The 19,295-nt window shown below is 45.5% G+C and overlaps 1 long non-coding RNA gene across 3 annotated transcripts; it reads left to right on the top strand.

The window, feature by feature from the left end:
* The first annotated feature begins 1,041 nt into the window (after positions 1-1,041).
* LOC123069136 (uncharacterized) lies at positions 1,042-6,371 on the top strand. 3 transcript variants are annotated; one of them, XR_006432287.1, is made up of 6 exons: positions 1,042-1,798; positions 2,294-2,586; positions 3,024-3,295; positions 3,818-3,966; positions 4,553-4,719; positions 4,786-6,371. It is a non-coding gene; the product is annotated as an uncharacterized lncRNA (long non-coding RNA). The 3 variants fall into 3 exon arrangements; XR_006432286.1 differs by having other exon boundaries at positions 1,043-2,586; positions 4,786-4,858; positions 5,831-6,371; XR_006432285.1 differs by having other exon boundaries at positions 1,043-2,586; positions 4,786-4,858; positions 5,678-6,371.
* Positions 6,372-19,295: the final 12,924 nt, after the last annotated feature.

The following is a 19,295-nucleotide window of genomic DNA, read 5'->3' as shown; positions in this document are numbered from 1 at the left end:
TGGCGTCCGGCAGGCGGCACACGCGTGCAACCGCCTGCGTGCATGCGCGCCTCGGGCGCCGTGATTGGCGGACGGGTGCAGGCTGGCGTGGGGTCGGGGGACGTGGGGGGTGGGGCCGCGACGGGTGCGGCGCGGCGCGGAAGATGATGCGTTGACTGCGGGGGCTGCCGCCGTGATCGCGGGCGGGCACGTCTACATGCGTGCCACGTCACCAGGCGCGTGCGGCCGACCGGTTTAATTTTTTCCCCTCCCGGACGGGCGGGCTGTATTCATATACGTATAGCTTCGCCTGTTTTTTTTGCGGGCAGACGGCAGCAGTCACGCGGCAGGCGAGGAGGCGGCAGCGGTGGCGTCCGGCAGGCGCGGCGGCAGGCGGCAGCGGCGACGCGGCATGCGAGAAGACGACAGCGGTGGCAGCGGTGGCGTCCGGCAGGCGGCACACGCGTGCAACCGCCTGCGTGCATGCGCGCCTCAGGCGCCGTGATTGGCGGACGGGTGCGGGCTGGCGTGGGGTCGGGGAACGTGGGGGTGGGGACGCGACGGGTGCGGCGCGACGCGGAAGATGACGCATTGACTACGGGGGCTGCCGCCGTGATCGCGGACGGGCACGTCTGCATGCCTGCCACGTCACCAGGCGCGTGCGGCCGGCCGGTTCAGACTTCAGAGAAACCGACCAAGCATGGCGGCCGCGTCATGCCGGCAACACTCAGCGCTTCTACTACTTTGTTGCCGTAAGGCTTTAGCACTTGCGGCTAATCTATCTTTGGATCACTTGGTAATTGCTAGTGACTGCAAACTGTATGTGGATGACATAAAAAAGGGTAGGAGGCCCTTCATATCACAGTCATCAAGGAGATCTCTACTCTTAATGTCTCAGTTGGTAGGTCGCGTTCCGAATTTTATTTTCGTCCCATCTCATCCGGTATTTTTTGGTACTTCTTTGGTATTTCCTCCCACCTCCCTCCCAGCCGCGAAAAACCAAAAAAAACCCGCGATCGAGTCCCGCACCCGCCCAACCTCCCGTCCTGGATTAAAACCTAGAAAAAAAAACTACGAAAAAAAACCAGAACTCGCACGCACGAGCGAGACTGCCCTCTCGATCCCCTCGACCTACGATCTGTGACTGCAGACGCACCAGATCGCCGCCGCGGACCTGGCAGGGAAGACGCGGACGAGATCCCAAGCCGCTGCTCCTCCTCTCCCGGGATGCAGCCGCCGCCGCCGAACCAGGGAGACGCCGGCGACCGTCTCCGCCGTCGTGGATCACCAGGACGCCGCCGCCTGCACCGCCACCACCGCACCACCACCACCGCGCCTCAATCCCACAGCCGCTGGCCTCCTCCTCCTGTAGCGCCGCCGCTCCAGCCCCTCACCTTCTCAGCCTGGATCCGTGCGACAAGGTGTGGGGCTATGGGAGAGAAGGCTCCATATCGCGCGACAAGGTGAGGGGGCGCCCAGATCCGCAGCGGCACCACCGCGCCCTCGTCCACCTGGCCCTCGAGGTCGGCCATGGAGGTCCGGCCCGACCAATGGATGGATGGGGATGAAACCCTAGCCCAACACCCACCCATGGATGGATGGGGATGGGGCGGCGGCTGCGGCCTTCTCTCGGTGCTTGCTGGTGTGGTGGACATCGACGTCGGTGACGGGTTGCAGCACGTAGACATCAAAGGTACTGACACCCTCCATCCTCAAGGTTTCTTCCCCTCGCGATGTTGCTTTGTAGGTGGCCAGGATCTCCGCGGTCGGCATCGGCGTCGGCGTCGTCTACGGCTCTGTCAGGCTCGACATCCTCAAGGTAACGCTCCAAATCCCCCAACCCCACGCTCCAAATCATTCTCATTTTTGCACACGGGAAATATTCAGGGAAGGCACTTTAGATGCAAAATACTGAGATGCTTTCTGCTTGAAAACTATAGTCAAAAGTTGATTCACAGAAGTTCAGAAGTTCAGTCCAGATGCCAAGGCATGCTTAGCATCTCATAGTCAGAGGCTATCCCGTCTCAACATTGCACCTACGCAGGTTTTCAATTTAGGAGATGATTTGCACCTATCCATTTACTCTAATGTATTACATGCTAATCCTTTTGGAGGCAAGAACGGAAGAAAAATCTGGTGATGTCTCCACGAGTCAAGTTATATAGCCGTTTCTGACTTGAAGGAATATTTGTGGAATTTCAATCATTAGGAAGTTAGAGGGCATCTGCAGCTTGGCAAAGTAGATGTTGTTGACATCAATTATTAATTGTTATTTTATAATGTTCCATCATTTTGTTTTTACACTTTTTTGCAGGCACTAGCAATGTTTTACCATTGACAGAGCATTGTGAATATGGTAACAGACTACTTGGGTGTTCTGAAATCGAATTCTGTATATAATATAAGTATAGTCCATGACATGTGCTGCTGCTTCCGATTAGATACAATAGCTTCTCTCTTTTGTATCGTACAACTGAGATCTTCATTACATTACAACCTTATGTTTTGCTTTTTTTTAATTGAAATTGGTGTTCTCTCTCTAGGTTAATGGATCATCCTGGGAATGGACTATGGAATGGCAAACTAACAGGGCACATCGCACAACTGGTATAAATGTGTCGATATGTTGCATTTCAAGGCAGTTTCACTCGTTAATACTACTCCATCCGTCCCAAAATAAGTGCTCAACTTTGTACTAACTTTAGTATAAAATTGTACTAGAGTTAAGACACTTATTTTGGGATGGAGGGACTGCAAATTAAAGAATAACTACCATTTGTGTGTGTGTGTTGGGGGGGGAGGATGTAGAAGTGAAATTTACTAAAAATTTAACCTACGTTTTTCCTTGAGAAGGTTTATAAAATTATAAGACATAATTTGATGAAAGAGATATCTCTACTTCTTGGTGTTGCATCAAGGCCTTGATATTGGACTAGAATGCATATGTTTTATATAAAAAGACAAACCTCATGCATTTGTTTTGATTGCAACATTTTTTGTAGTCATCAATAGTAATACGTCAAGTACTGTTTGATCATTTTTAGGGTATTGTCAATCTACTTACAGACCACTTGCGTTGGGCAAGAGGGTTCTGCTGTGGAGACCAAGAAAAAGGATGGGAACATTGGGGACGCCTCAGCTGCCATCGATGAACGCAACTCGGAACAGGCAAAGCTCCACGCGAGGCTCCCCTGGCTGCCGAGCATCTCTGAGAAGCCCAAAATGATATGAGATGATGTCATGGTGATCGATAGTGCCACGCAGGTTATGCCGGAGACCATCATGTTCCCTGTCAAGTTCTTCCAGTTCTTCACCGGTGAGGCGGCTCTAAAATCTTTGATTTCATGTCAATTAAAAAAAGTTTGTAGGTGTGTTGGTAGTGGCACACAAAACTGAAAAAAAATCTTCTTGCATAAGCGCTGGATGTTATTGAGAGTATTATTACATATTGAATTTAATTCCTTTCTTGCACCCACAGTTGAGCTAAAGCTCTAAACTGCACACTCGCACCTGATCAGGATTTAGTTGTAAATTGTTTCCACCGTCAAATTAATTAATATGAAGCCAGCAATTGCTGGGTACCAGAGGAATTATGTTGTTCTAAATAATGATTCCTAAACTACGATGTCTGTGTGGTGTTAATCTTTTGGGAAAGGATTTGGAAGCTGGATAGACACTGGTCAAGATGATAGGAGCATATACTCAATAAAGAAATTAGTTTAATTGTGGCAGAAAGCATGATTACAGACATTAATTAGTTTAATTCAGTACAAAATTTTGGGTATCATTATTAGTGGTTCGTGACTGAAAATTTGTTTGAAATTACTATCATGTGCAGAGATTCTGCCAGCAGCAAGCGAGGTCATCTCCTTCTTAGACCAGTACTAAGGACCGCCGTTATGTGGATCCATTTTACATGCAAATGTCGAGCCCATCATATCGTGTTCGACCCATGAACTGGAAGGATATATTGCTTGCCATTATGTGGTATAGTTGTCCTTTGAGATATATTGCTGTTTGTATGAATTATGAGCTTCTCTGTGTCTAAATTGTACTCAAATAGTCTTCCAGAAATCTTGTTTTTATCCACTTTGGAGTAACTGTTCGGTGCTTGACACTTTGTTGTCTAACCCTCAATTAAAGTTATTCCTATATTCAGTTTGCTATACCAGTTTATGTATACAGAGGATGTATTATGCATGATATTCCTGTGAAATTTTCGTTGACTGTATTTGTAAATTTGTATGAAGGTGTTATCAGATTACCAACTCATAGATACAAGTGATCGAATATTAGTCAGTATATTACATTTTTTATTTGCTTATTTATCTAATAAGTTGTGCCTTTTGGGATTATGTCATCATAGTGGAATTTCAAATATGTTAGTGATTACATCTGAGATGTAGTAGCGTTAGTTTTGATGTGAGATAAATGCCTGCACATTTTACTGTTTCTCTTATGTATTTTCGAAACGTAGTTTTTTTATTTGGCGCATCGCCTGGCAAGTATATATCTACTACTATTATAAAGGGGAGTATGTAGGTCATTTCGTTTCCTCCCCTCCCCATCCTAGGTTGTTGGTCAGGCCAGCTGAGGAGAGGCACCAAATTAAGAAGAGAGAGACATCAAAGATGGAGCTGTGTTTAGCTTCTCGCTCATCAGACCTTACTCGGCAGAGCTGCTTGAGGGGCTTGCTGCCATGCGGTTTTGCTCAAAATAGCTAGAGCACACACGTGATAGGTGGAAATCTCTTGCTTCTTGGCTTGATTTGGTTCAGTTTTTATTACTGATTTGGTTTGCTTGCAGGGTTGCTTTGGTTTACAGGGAGGAGAGGCTGAGGCTGATGCTTCTAGAGTTGGTGTACGTTGCGTAGAGAGAGGTGAGGATCTCACTCCAGTATCTTGTAAGTCTGGAGTAGGACAATACGTTGGGCCTTTTCATTAATGGATGTTGTTTCTGCATGTATCTTGACTATATATTTGATCCGATGCATTACTTTATTTTCTAGAAACTTTACTCTTAGGGTAAGTGCAAGTAAAATGTCGGTTCACATTGGAAAAATTCACTCGGCGTTGTCCTTCTGTTTCATGCATGATGCAATAACCATAAAACATGTTTGGCACCATGGAAGCCACAAGGTTACAGAACTAGAGACATGTAACCTACTTAATGCCTTATATCTGTCTTCCTATGTTTAAATATTTAGATATTTTTCTCTAAATTATTTATATATTTTTCGATCATGTACCGCCTCTCATGGATTATTTATTTATAGCAAATCCATGAAGTTTATGATTTTCGCATATAGCTATTGTTTTACTTTTGCCTTGTTGTGACCTGTGAGTACAATTAGTCTTCTGGCTAAATTCTTGTTTTATATTCCCACATCATCTTAGATATTTCATTCATTGTCACTACTCTTAATTTTGGTTTACAAATTTGCTGTGGGTTAATGAATTTTTCAGGTTCTACTGAATTTTTCATGTTGAATTTGATTGTATACATACTTGCTAATCCAATTATAGATAGCTAAATAAATTGAAGATGATGCCACTTTGTGCATTGTACATCTATTGGAAATGGCAATAGTTACATGACCAACACTTTCCCATTCAGTTTAGTCTGCTATTCTGCTTGTACTATCATTTCTTCAGATATATAGATTTTTTGTTCTACTAAACTCTCATGCTACTTGAAGTTTACGTAAAGAGTTTCGGGGGAGCAAAGCAGAAAGGAGTTCAGTGCGAAGGAGAATAGGAGGGAGGAGAGATTTTTTTGTGCGTTAGATGGATTGACAAGTACCAAAGTTTGATGCAAGCAGAACTGAAACCTGTCCATGAATTACCTTCAGTCCCACATTCCAATCAACAACATTGGGCCGAGCGAGCGCGCGGGTGTCGCAAGAGGCAATGGGCAGCCGGTGGAGACTGAGTGGTGAGCGGCGGTGGCGAGGTCGAGCGGTTGGCACCAGCGGCGAGTAGGCAATTACCTTGATGGGCGAGCGGATGGGGCGAGTAGGTGTCACGATTGCATCACAATTGGAATAAAGTAAACAATGCATACGTGTGGCCATTAACTGATTTTGTATGTTGTGTGCTTGGGTTAACAGCCAGCCAAATCAATCAGCCAAGGGCCATTATGTACGTGAGTGTGTTAGCGGTGGGTATATCTGAAGATTATTTCTCAACTCGGCATGTGGGTAGAGACTAAAAAGACGATGCCATGGTAGCATGGCAGACCTGGCAAGTGCCACGAACATCATGATATTCTTCCTTTTCTTAATTTCTTGATTTGAAAAATAATTTGCTCTGCATGTGTAGGAACATAGCAGTCAGGCAAATGACACTTTGGCATCTTGATCTATCAAGGGAAATAATTTCTTTACTTTAGAAAATGTGGGTTCGGATTGGTCTGTTGAGTTATGGCTGGCTGATCGGAATAATTTTTCTATTTAAAAAATATAGCAAATAGCATTTCATTATAGATTGGTCTGTTGAGTTACGGCTGGCTGATCGGAATAATTTTCCTATTTAAAAATGTAGCAAATAGCTTTTCATTAGAGATGGCTTTGCAGCAAATTGCAAATCGCGCAAACCAAGCCATCGCCGCCTCGTCGCTCTCGCCGGGAGCGACACCGCCTGTCTCTTCTTCGCATTCTTAGCCGGCATCTTCTCCATCCAGATGCCCTGCGGCACGAGCCACTTCGCCATCGGCTGGGACTCGCCCTTCGGGAAGTTTAGGTCCGTCTTCGGCCGTCCGGCATGCCACACCGCCACCATAGGAACGAGCAGCCTCATAGGCGGTGGGATACATGCCGAGCCACCAACGCTGCCCGACATCGGAGAACTCCAGTCCGAAGTTCCCGGAGGGCTTCGCCCTCATGCCAAAGAAACCGGACTTTCCCTTCAGCGTCTTCTTGGGCGCCATCGGGGAGCGGGCGGCGGCCAAGCGGGGAGCGGGGCGGCGACGTGCGGCGCGGGGCGGCGGCGTGCGGCGCGGGGCGGAAGCGGACGGAGCGGGGCGGCGGGCGGACCGGAGAGACAGGCGGACGGAGCAGGGCCGGAGAGGAGGCGGACGGAGCGGGGCCTGGCGGAGGATGGACAGGAGGCGGAGGCGGCCGGAGAGGAGGTGGGCGGGGTCGGGGTGGCCGGAGCGGAGGCGAACGCGATGGGGCAGCGCGGCGGCAGGCGGCGGCCTAGGCGGGATGGCATCAGTGGCGGGGGTCTGGATCTACGGCAAGGCGAGGCCTTAGAAAATTAACATGTAACTCTTGCAAACTATTTCAAGAGTCCGTGGCAACGCACGGGCAGTCTACTAGTAAATAATAGGAAGGCACATTTTACTAATTGTGATTTTATGTTCGAAGGTTGTGCTTCGAATCAGGAGACTCACAATCTTGTAAAATTTTCTGCCTCGCTTCTGCAGGGTCGCCACTTGTGGCTTATCTCCCCTCGTGATCCCCTTTGTATCCCTTTGATTATTGTTCCAAATTAATAAAGTATGGGGTCCCTAAAATAAATCTAAAATCAGTTTCTTTTGCTCCTGTGCGTGCATAGTTGCATTGGAGCCGACGCACGAACCTTGCTGATTGGGCATGGATGCACGTTGCAAGCCCACGCCGGCCGCTGCGTTCCCTGCTTTAGTTAATAAGGCTATTTAATAGGGCAGTCATGGAGCAAATTAAGCATATTTATTTTTTAAGGGTGTGTTTGGTAGCATGTATGGACCTAGTTTAATTATTCTTCTCTGATACACGCTGAGTGTAGACATGCTGAGTCCATGCATTTGCTGTTGTTTGGCAGCGGTATATGCGCTGAGACGCTGAGCTGAAACTTTGTTTGGTAGTCTGCATGTGTTTAGACATGCTGAATAATTTCGAATTTTGAACAATTATTTTTGAATGATGAACAAAATGGAAAAAACGTGATTTTTTAAACATATTTTGAAATTCCAAACTTTTATTGAAAATTTAAACAAAATTGAAATTCTAATTTATTTGAAAATTTAAATAAATTTTGGAATTCTGAAGATTTTTTGAAAAATTAAACATATTTTGAAATCTTGAACTTTTTTGAAAATTTAAACTTAATTTGAAATTCTGAACATTTTTTGAAATTTAAAAAATCGGAACATTTTTTGAAAATTTTAAATAAAATTTGAAATTCTGAACATTTGCGGAAGATATTTTTTATGAAAATCCAAATATTTTTTTGAAAATTTAAAATTCTGAACATGTTTTGAAAATTTAAACAAATTTTGAAATTCTAATTTTTCAAAAATTTAAACAAATTTTGAAATTCTTCGAAAATTATTTTTCGAAGTTCTGATTTATAAAAAAATAAACAAATTTTGAAATTCTATTTTTTTTCATAAATTTAAACAAAATTTGAAATTATGAACATTTAAACATATCTGGACGTGATCTGATGGATGGGGACACACTGAAAGGGCATCATCGAAAATCTAAAATAAATCCAAAAATAATGCGAGCACCAAGACTTGAACCCTAATTGGCGGGGAATATCACTATCCTTCGAACCATCCAACCACACATTGGTTCACATGAAAGAAAGTATTAACATGGTAGTAATCGTTGGTTCACATGAAAGGAAGTACGACTCACATGAAAGGAAGTACTAACAGAGCACTCCAAAACGTTAGATAAGCGATGGATGATGCAAATTATGTCTTCTTCCTCTAACCACTTTCCTTATAGACCGTTGCCATCCGTTTTCTTCCTCCAACGGATAAGCAATGGATGACGCAAATTCTGTCTTCTTCCTCCAACCACTTTCCTCCTGAAGAACAGATCATTGCCATCCGTATTTTTCTTCCTCCAACTGCCTGGTGGTACCGACCTGGCCGCATGCTGCCATCGCCTATGGCGAACCGCATAATTTTTCGGCGAACCTACACCATATTACTCCTAAGATAGACAAGGAGGCAACTGCCTGGTGCCACCGAACAGGCCGCCTGATGTCGTCGCCCTGGGGCATCCCTCTAAACCGGCTGTCGCCGCTCTAGGAACCGCATAATTTTTTGACAAATGTACACCACCCACCCCTAAGATAGACAAGGATGTACTGAAATTTTGTCTATTTGGGCCTAGCTCAATAATAGTTTCAGAAATTCCTAATAAATCCTAAAGGCCCACGCATCTCATTCGTACAAGGCAAGAGGTGGAACTAAAGTTTAGTCCCACCTTGCTAGTTTAGAGGGAGTTGGACCTCTTTATAAGAGAGGCTCCTTCCTCATTTGTATGAGCATGAGAATAAGAGGGACATCCACGCGCGCTCCTCCCCCGCCGCCCGCCGCGGGAATGAGCCGAGCCGATGTAAATTTTTGCCACGCACTACGGGTATACGAAGGGGCGCGTGAAAGCTGAAACGTTTTGCTGTAGTGGAGATTGAATACGAACGGCGCACCTCTTCGCCTGCTGCCTGTTCGTTTCGTCTCCCTCGTTCTCTTCAGCTCCCAGCGCAGCCTCTCGCCTTCTTCTCTTGCGCCTATAAAAGGGAGGTCGCTCCTCCCAGAGAGACGCACCAGAATCTCTTCCTCCTCTCGCCACAAGTTCCTGAGCACTGCGCTGCTGCTACGTTCTTTCTCATCCCGGCTTGCGGCGTGCACCGCAGGTCGGGACAGTAGGCCTCCGAGACCGCACCTTTTGAGTCCTGTACGGGAGAAGGGTGATAAGGTTTTTGGGGAGCGCTCAGCGCGACTACTGGCTGCTTCATCACGGACGATCCGGTCGCCAATGACTACTTCCCCGACGACGACTTCTTCCCCGACGTCCACGACCTCCTCAACGACATGGCAGGCGAGGACACCGACCCCAAGTCCAGCGCTTTTGCTGCTGCTGTGCCGTACGTGTTCTTCTCCTTTCTGTTAGAAGTCCTGCTACAGTTCTTGGCTCTAGTTTCTATCCTACGTATGTTAGGTTCTACGTCGTATAAGCAACTTCATCTAGTGTCTGTTCTAGATGTGTTTAGCTTAAGTTCATATATGCAGATGATGTTTACCTTCTCTCTGTCAGATTGCATGACTTGCTTTATATTTGCTATTTTAGTCATGCTTTATCTAGTACTTTTGTTAATAAAATCATTCGGTAAATTGCTCATATTTCCAACAATCATAAAACCTTATTATAGGCAATTTACTCCGAGTGGTTTTGCTGCTTCCATGAGACCTCCTATGAGGGTATCCACTATAAGAGGTGGCGCGTGAGAGCAGTCTTATGGTTCCAGACCATGAGCTGCTATGACGCCACTCTTGGCAAACCTGAAGGGGAGCAAGATGCCCAACAGGAACAAGCTTTTCAGAAAATGGATACTTTGTTTAAGGCTGCTCGAGGCCAAGTTCTTGGTGAGAACATAGTTGATGCTTATGCGTCAATTGACAATGGAAAAGATATGTGGGACACACTCGAGGCCAAGTTTGGGGTCTCGAATGCCGGCACTGAGCTGTACATCATGGAGCAATTCTATGATTACAGGATGACTGAAGAGCGCTCCGTGGTTGAGCAAGCTCATGAGATACAGTCATTTGCTAGAGAATTTGAGCACTTCAATTGCATGCTACCGGACAAGTTTGTTGCCGGGGGTATCATCACTAAGCTTCCTCTTTCATGAAGGAACTTTGCTACCTTACTGAAGCATAAGAGACAGGAGTTTTCCGTTCCGGATCTCATTGGTACTCTTGATGTGGAAGAAAAGGCGAGAGCAAAGGACACACGTGCTCGAGGTATTGAGGAAGGATCTAGTGCCAATCTGGTACAGAAGAAAAACTTCCAGTCCCACAAGTTCAAGAACAAGGGCAAGCTTGATGGTAAAGCAAAGTTTGATGGGAAGAACAAGGTTGTGCAGCACACGAACTTCAAGAAGAAGAATGACAAGAAGAAAGGTGTCTGTCATGTGTGTGGAGATCTTGATCATTGGGCTCCTAGTTGCCCCAATCGCTATGACAAGCGTCATCCTGGGAAAGGCGGCAAGACCGCTAATGTTGTCATTGGAGACACTGACATGAAGGATGCTGGGTATGGTATATTTCCCACTATTCTTTCAGTATGTCATTCTCCTGATTGGTTGATTGACACGGGTGCTAATGTGCATGTATGCGATGATATTTCCATGTTTTCGTCTTATCAGACCACAGGGACTTCAACCGTGCTAATGGGCAATGATTCAAGTGCTTCTGTTCGTGGTGTTGGCACGGTCGATCTGAAGTTTACTTCGGGGAAGATCGTGCGGCTGAAGAACGTGCATTATGTCCCCTCCGTCAATAAAAATCTTGTTAGCGGATCTCTTCTGTGTAGAGATGGCTATAAGCTTGTCTTTGAGTCGAATAAATTTGTAATATGCAAGTATGGAACCTTTGTTGGTAAAGGCTATGAGTCAGGAGGCCTGTTTCGTTTATCCTTATCAGACGTTTGCAATAAAGTTGTTAATCATATTTGCAACAATAGTGAATCAAATGTGTGGCATTCACGTCTTTGTCATGTTAACTTTGGTTGCATGTCGCGACTAGCGAAGTTGAACTTAATCCCTAGTCTCACCACTGTCAATGGATCTAAGTGTCAAGTGTGTGTGCAAGTTAAGCAACCTCGTAAGTCTTGCGTGGCTGCGGAGACGAGAAATCTTGCACCACTAGAACTTATACATTCAGATCGATGTGAAATGAATGGTGTTTTGACAAAAGGTGGAAAGAAATATTTCATGACGTTAATTGACGACTCCATTAGATACTGCCTTGTGTATCTTCTGAAATCTAAGGATGAGGCTTTGAACTTTTTCAAGATCTATAAAGCTGAAGTGGAAAACCAACTTGATCGAAAAATCAAGAGGCTTAGGTCCGACAATGGTGGAGAGTAATTCTGATGTTTTTTGTGTGGAACATGGTATAATTCATGAGAGGACGCCTTCCTACTCACCTCAGTCAAATGGGGTGGCCGAAAGAAAGAACCATACTCTAATTGATTTGGTTAACGCCATGTTAGACATATCGGGTCTCTCCAAGGCATGGTGGGGGGAGGCAATATTGACTGCTTGTCATGTCCTAAACCGAGTTCCTACAAAGAACAAAGAGATAACTCCATTCAAGGAATGGGAGAAGAAAAGGTTAAAGCTCTCTTATCTACGAACCTGGGGTTGTTTGGCGAAAGTCAATGTGCCAATTCCAAAGAAGCGGAAGCTGGGACCAAAAACTGTGGATTGTGTTTTCCTGGGATATGCTTTTCATAGCATTGGCTATAGATTCTTGGTTGTAAAATCTGAGGTACCTGACATGCTTGTTGGTACGATCATGGAGTCGAATGATGCGACTTTCTTTGAAGATATCTTTTCCATGAAGGATATGGCTACCTCATCTAATCAGGAGATGCCTAGTTCATCGAATCAGGAACCAGTTACAATTACTGAACCTGCCATTTCGATGGAACACTTTGAAAGTCCTGTGGAGGAGAACAATGAAGTTCCTACTAGGAGCAAGAGACAGAGGACTGCCAAGTCTTTTGGTGATGATTTTCTTGTGTATCTCATAGATGGCACTCCCAGTTCTATTTCAGAGGCCTATGCATCTGAAGATGCTGACTACTGGAAGGAAGCGGTTCGTAGCGAGATGGATTCCATCTTGGCGAATGAAACTTGGGAGATAACTGATTGTCCTTATGGGTGCAAACCTATAGGATGCAAATGGGTATTCAAGAAGAAGCTTAGGCCTGATGATACTATTAAAAAATACAAGGCTCGGCTCATGGCAAAGGGTTATACCCAAAAGGAAGGTGAAGACTTCTTTGATACTTACTCACCTGTGGCTCGACTGACCACTATTCAAGTTCTACTTTCACTAGCTGCCTCACATGGTCTTCTCGTTCATCAAATAGATGTTAAGACTGGTTTTCTAAATGGAGAGTTGGATGAGGAAATTTATATGGAACAACCAGATGGGTTTGTAATAGATGGTCAGGAAGGGAAAGTGTGCAAGTTGCTGAAGTCTTTGTATGGACTCAAGCAAGCACCCAAACAGTGGCATGAGAAATTCGAAAGAACTTTAACAGCCGCAGGCTTTGTTGTGAACGAAGCTGACAAATGTGTGTACTATCGCCATGGTGGGGGCGAGGGAGTTATGCTTTGCTTGTATGTTGATGACATACTGATTTTCGGAACAAATCTGAATGTTATTAAGGAGGTCAAGGATTTCCTATCTCGCTGTTTTGAGATGAAGGATTTAGGAGTGGCTGATGTCATTCTGAACATCAAGTTGTTGAGAGATGATGATGGTGGGATTACATTGCTTCAATCTCACTATGTGGAAAAGATCTTGAGTAGCTTTGGCTATAGTGACTACAAGCCCTCTCCAACACCATATGATGCTAGCGTGCTGCTTCGAAAGAATCGAAGAATTGCTAGAGATCAATTGAAGTATTCTCAGATTATTGACTCGCTTATGTACTTAGCAAGTGCTATAAGACCTGACATCTCTTTTGCTGTTAGCAAACTGAGTTGGTTTGTTTCAAAACCAGGAGATGTGCATTGGAAAGCTCTAGAGAGAGTTTTGCGTTATTTGAAAGGCACTGCAAATTATGGAATTCACTACACTGGGCATCCAAAGGTGCTTGAATGGTATAGTGACTCAAACTGGATCTCAGATACTGATGAGATAAAGGCCATGATCGGTTATGTATTCACTCATGGAGGTGGCGCTGTTTCTTGGAAGTCTTGCAAGCAGACCATCTTAACGAGGTCAACAATGGAAGCAGAACTCACAGCACTAGATACAGCTACGGTCGAAGCAGATTGGCTTCACTGGCTCTTGAATGACTTGCCGGTAGTTGAGAAACCTGTACCGGATATCCTTATGAACTGTGACAATCAAACTGTGATCACTAAAGTGAGCAGCTCAAAGGATAACATGAAGTCATCAAGACACGTTTAGAGAAGGTTAAAGTCTGTCAGAAAAATGAAAAACTCCGGAGTTATTGCATTGGATTATATCCAAACGTCTAAAAATCTGGCAGATCCTTTTACTAAGGGTCTATCACGTAATGTGATAGATAATGCATCAAGGGAGATGGGTATGAGACCCACAATATGAGTTGTTCACAGTGATAACCTATTCTTTGTGATCGGAGATCCCGTGAATTAGATGTGGAAGACAAGCTGTTGGTCAACTGGGAGGAGAGTATCCCTACTGTTAAAATACCACTCCATGAAGATGCAATACTCTCCTAATCTGCATGGCAGGTTGATGTATATCTTAATGTGTTCTAAGTGGCTCTTTGAAGCACAGATGTTGTCCTGCAGAATATCTTTTGAAGAATGCACCTATATGAGTCTGATTGTTAAACATCGCAATCTATGAGAGTAGGGTTCTCTCTAGTAAACTCATGAAAGGTCACGGAGTATGACGCATAAGCTCCACCCGCGGGGAAGACCCACGATAGCCATGTATCGGTCAAGGCTTTATGTGAAGCTAGATTCGCAGAAAATTTGCAGTTCAAGGCCCAGTCCACTGTTCAAGTTGCTTACCAGTGTAGCATAGAGTTCTAGGTGGAAGTTCAACTTAACAGTCTCCACTACAGTACCGGTATATCAAACAGTGTTTTGGAACCAAAGGCAAATTCTGTGTGCCTCTGGGATCTGGTGGGGGGTTGCTGGAATTTTGTCTATTTGGGCCTAGCCCAATAGCAGTTTCAGAAATTCCTAATAAATCCTAGAGGCCCACGCAACCCATTCGTGTAAGGCAAGAGGTGGAACTAAAGTTTAGTCCCACCTTGCTAGTTTAGAGGGAGTTGGACCTCTTTATAAGGGAGGCTCCTTCCCCACTTGTATGAGCATGAGAACAAAAGGGACATCCACGCGCGCTCCTCCTCCGCCGCCCGCCTCGTCATGACACGACACGCCGCGGGTTGCGGGAATGAGCCGAGCCGATGTAAATTTTTGCCACGCACTACGGGTATACGAAAGGGCACGTGAAAGCTGAAACGTTTTGCTGTAGTGGAGATTGAATACGAACGGCACACCTCTTTGCCTGCTTCCTGTTCATTTCGTCTCCCTCGTTCTCTTCAGCTCCCAGCGCAGCTTCTCGCCTTCTTCTCTTGCGCCTATAAAAGGGAGGTCGCTCCTCCCAGAGAGACGCACCGGAATCTCTTCCTCCTCTCGCCACAAGTTCCTGAGCACTGCGCTGCTGCTACGTTCTTCCTCATCCCGGCTTGCAGCGTGCACCGCAGGTCGGGACAGTAGGCCTCCGAGACCGCACATTTTGAGTCCTGTACGGGGTGATAAGGTTTTTGGGGAGCGCTCAGCGCGACTACTGGCTGCTTCATCACGGACGATCCGGTCGTCGACGACTACTTCCCCGACGACGACTTCTTCCCCGACGTCCACGACCTCCTCAACGACATGGCAGGCGAGGACACCGACCCCAAGTCCAGCGCTTCTGTTGCTGCTGTGCCGTACGTGTTCTCCTCCTTTATGTTAGAAGTCCTGCTACAGTTCTTGGCTCTAGTTTCTGCCCTACGTATGTTAGGTTCTATGTCGTATAAGCAACTTTATCTAGTGTCTGTTCTAGATGTGTATAGCTCAAGTTCATATATGCATATGATATTTACCTTTTCTCTGTCAGATTGCATGACTTGCTTTATATTTGCTATTTTAGTCATGTTTTATCTAGTACTTTTGTTAATAAAATCATTCGGTAAATTGCTCATATTTCCAACAGGATGCAACTGACTGGTGCCACCGAACGGGCCGGGCCGTCTACTGCCGTCGCCCCTGGGGCATCCCTCTAAACCGGTTGTCGTCTCCCTAGGAACAGCATAATTTTTTGACAAACCTACACCACCCACCCCTAAGATAGACAAGGATGCAACTGCCTGGTGCCAGCGAACGGGCAGGGCCGCCTGCTGCCGTCGCCTCCGGCCATCCCACTAAACCGGCAAACTGCATAATTTTTCGACGAACCTACACCACCCACCCATAAGATAGACAAGAAGGATGCTGCTACCTCTGTTGTACCCCCTTCACCCTAAGATACAATAAGGCTGCTTCACCCAGCATCCCAAGATAGATCAAACATGTCACCGATGAACTCGGTGCAAAAAGGCTAGCTCTCCCAGTGCACCCTAAGATAGACAAGATCAAACCTGTGCGGTTGCTGCTTTCTTCTCCGCCAATCTTCTCCATCAAATTGATTGACCCAAATTCCATTATCAGGCGGCGTGTAGTTGAGCTGCTTTATTAGAAAACAAATATATTATTTACAATTTCCTGGATGATACTAATATGGTATCTTTATAAAAGCAAATGTACTACGGATCCAATTTCAATTAATTGCCGCTGCTTTATTACAACATACTTCCTTCAAAATGAATTGTCACTGCTCCAAATGAATTATCACCGCTTTAATACAACTTTAATACTACAAAAGAGTACTAAACCAATGATAATTCGGTTGCACCATGGCTTCAAGCAACAATTTGGAGCATCACCAAATATTTTCAGAAACAAAGTCACACACCGCATAAACAATGCTAAGAGTGAACGAAGGAAAAGGGAAAGAATTAGAGTCTGGAAGATAAAGAGGAAGTATAATTTTGCCCCTCAGATCCACATTGATGGATCCATAACCCCCTAAACTCCAATACCATATAATTTACCCTCTCAAATTGTCAAAACCGGGTAAATCAAGCCCCGTAGTGGTTCTGGGTCACATTGAAACCGGTTTTGAGTGCTGACCAGAGTCAACACAACTAAGCCAGAGGATTTAAAAAAAAATTGTCGAGCGGCGGCCGTGGCAAATTGCCAAAGCGAGGTGCCGACGACGACTGTGAGAGGACAACCTCACTGAAGAAGGCCTCGGGAAGGCTTGCGCTGGTGGTAACGTGCCTCGGGAGTCAAGGAGGCTAGAAGAGGCGTCGGGCTTTCGCCGGAGGTGGACATCGAGCGATGACGGCGGACGGAGGTGGAGATCGAGCGATGACGGCGGCCGACGGAGAAGACAAAGACCATGCCATCGATTTGTGGCGGCTTGGCGCGATTCCTTCTAGAGGGACGAAGAGGGCGACGAGGTGGATCTACAGGACATGTCAGCTGGGCTCGGGGTGGTCTCTTGCCACGAGGACGACAAACGGCGACATCAGCGACCTTCTCTGGAGCACGAGAGAGAGAGAGAGAGAGAGAGAGAGAGAGAGAGAGAGAGAGAGAGAGAGAGAGAGAGAGAGAGCTGCGAGAAGGAGTGGATAATGCATCGTGAGACAAGGCTGCTGCCGCAAGGCATAAGTGCATGTACAATGGTCGATAAGGTAGTCTTATCTTAAATCTTGCATGTAATTTAGAGATGACAAAAAAACATGTCTACAATGGGTCACCTCTTAGCCTTATTTTCAATAACTAGTTATTCCTAAAAATGTGATGAGACATATTGTGCTAAGAGATCATATCTTGCCTTCTCTTAATTAAGAGAAGACAAGCCTTCTTTTATGATTTTTCTTTCCTCCATCTCATCATTTATCTTACGTGGCATTGTTAAGATAGAACCATTGTACATACCCTAAGGCTGAGGCGTTCCAGGCTGACAGCAATGTCCGACACGGCAGACGGTGGCGATTCCTTCCGGCCAGAACGCTTGTACGCGCACGTACACTGGAGCTAGCAGAAGCACCCGATCGATTTTCATTGGAAGTTGGCTCGTGCACCTAGCAAACGGAGTTGGCCAGATACACACGCACAACTACATAGGCACCGGATAGATCAATTGTTTCGGCAAGAACGAGCAAGCTGCAACACCCGCACGACACGACCGGGCACGAAGCCGTTCTCCTCGCCGAAGCCGATGTGGCCGTGCTTGACATTGTGCTCCACTAATGGACTGAACACTTACCGCTTATTGCACAAAGGAAGAACCACTTTATCATCAATTTTAGTTTAGTGAGACATTAGCGATCTTTAAATGAGGAGCTTTGGTACTTTGTATGGAATTGCACATGATGAATTGCATTTGTGAATGCTAAGGCATTTGTCCCATTAAAATGTAGAGACCATCACAATCTTTGTCATGATTGGCAATACTCATGGTTGTTCCAGATAAATTTAAGTAAAAGCTTATACTTGTCAGTTTTTGTGCTTTGCTTTGTGATGAGGACATCCCAACCATGGGCACCACACCATCAACCATCAATGGTCCAATCACAAGAAGTCGCGCAATGCAAATACATGATCAGGTGAACGCTAACTTAAGTCTATCATTTGACCTTGAAAATATGGTTGTGCCTTCACCTCCTTTGTTGTTGGTTGAACTCAGGTGCGATGTCGAAGAAGGCCAAACACATTTCAGTCCGTGCAAAATAATGTTTTATGGCGCGGAAGCAAACTTAGGAATCCATGAAGAATGAGTTGTCTGCTGAAGAAACATTGTTCCGATTCTGACGGAACAATGTTTTGCACGAGTTTGAATATCTCAACTTGCGAAAGGTTTCCAGAACTCGAGTTTTCTGCTGAAGGAAACATTGTTCGACCCCAGTGAACAATGTTTGGTCGGAACCACCAACCACCTCCAACGAGAGTTTTCCAGAAACTATCCCATTAAGTCTTGAAGCCGTTTAGTCAAACAAAGCCTGTTCACTTTCACACCTAAACTGGTTCCAGAAGCTTGTTCTCTTTCACACCTATCCAGGGGGTTGTCTCGGTTATAAATAGGCTAGCTCTTCCCTTTGTTGGGGACTTTTTGCCATTTCTATCAAAGACCAAAGACATAGACTCCTCCTGAGATTGGAGAGGTCTTGTTATCCTTATTATCGTGATTCCTTGAGAAATTGCTCCTAATTCGTGCTCCACGACTAGATCGTGTTGTTTGGATTAGAGTCCGTGGTTTCCCTTGCGGATTGCACCTATCCCGTGCTCCACAACTTGAGCGCGGTTGTGTGGGGTAGTATTGTGGGTTGTGGATCGGCGAATGTTCGAATTGCAAGCTTCGGTGAGCCTCCTCCTCGTCGGGTCATAATCTCTTATTTTCCATTTTCTGGCTGCTTGCAGCTAGTTATCCCCATTCATTTATCGATCCTACGCCGTGAAGATCGGACCTCCCCTTGTACTCCCTCTTCTTCGAAGACGGGGTCACATCATCTGGTATTCAGAGCAAGGTTTACACGGTAGGATCTGTGTCTTTGTTGCTAGATCTATCCTTTTTAGTTTGGTTTTCCCCGTCCTAGAGTCCAAATCCAAAAAGCCACAAAAACAATCCAAGCCTTCATTGTTGAGATCTAGTTGTTTGCTTTCCTTTTTGTGTTTGCACCAAGTTCTATCCAAAGTTGTTGATGTTTTTCT

This window comes from Triticum aestivum, chromosome 3B (assembly GCF_018294505.1).
Source record: "Triticum aestivum cultivar Chinese Spring chromosome 3B, IWGSC CS RefSeq v2.1, whole genome shotgun sequence".
Lineage (NCBI taxonomy): Eukaryota > Viridiplantae > Streptophyta > Magnoliopsida > Poales > Poaceae > Triticum > Triticum aestivum.
The sequence above is the reverse complement of the archived record's forward strand: the minus strand, read 5'-3'. Positions and strand labels throughout refer to the sequence as shown.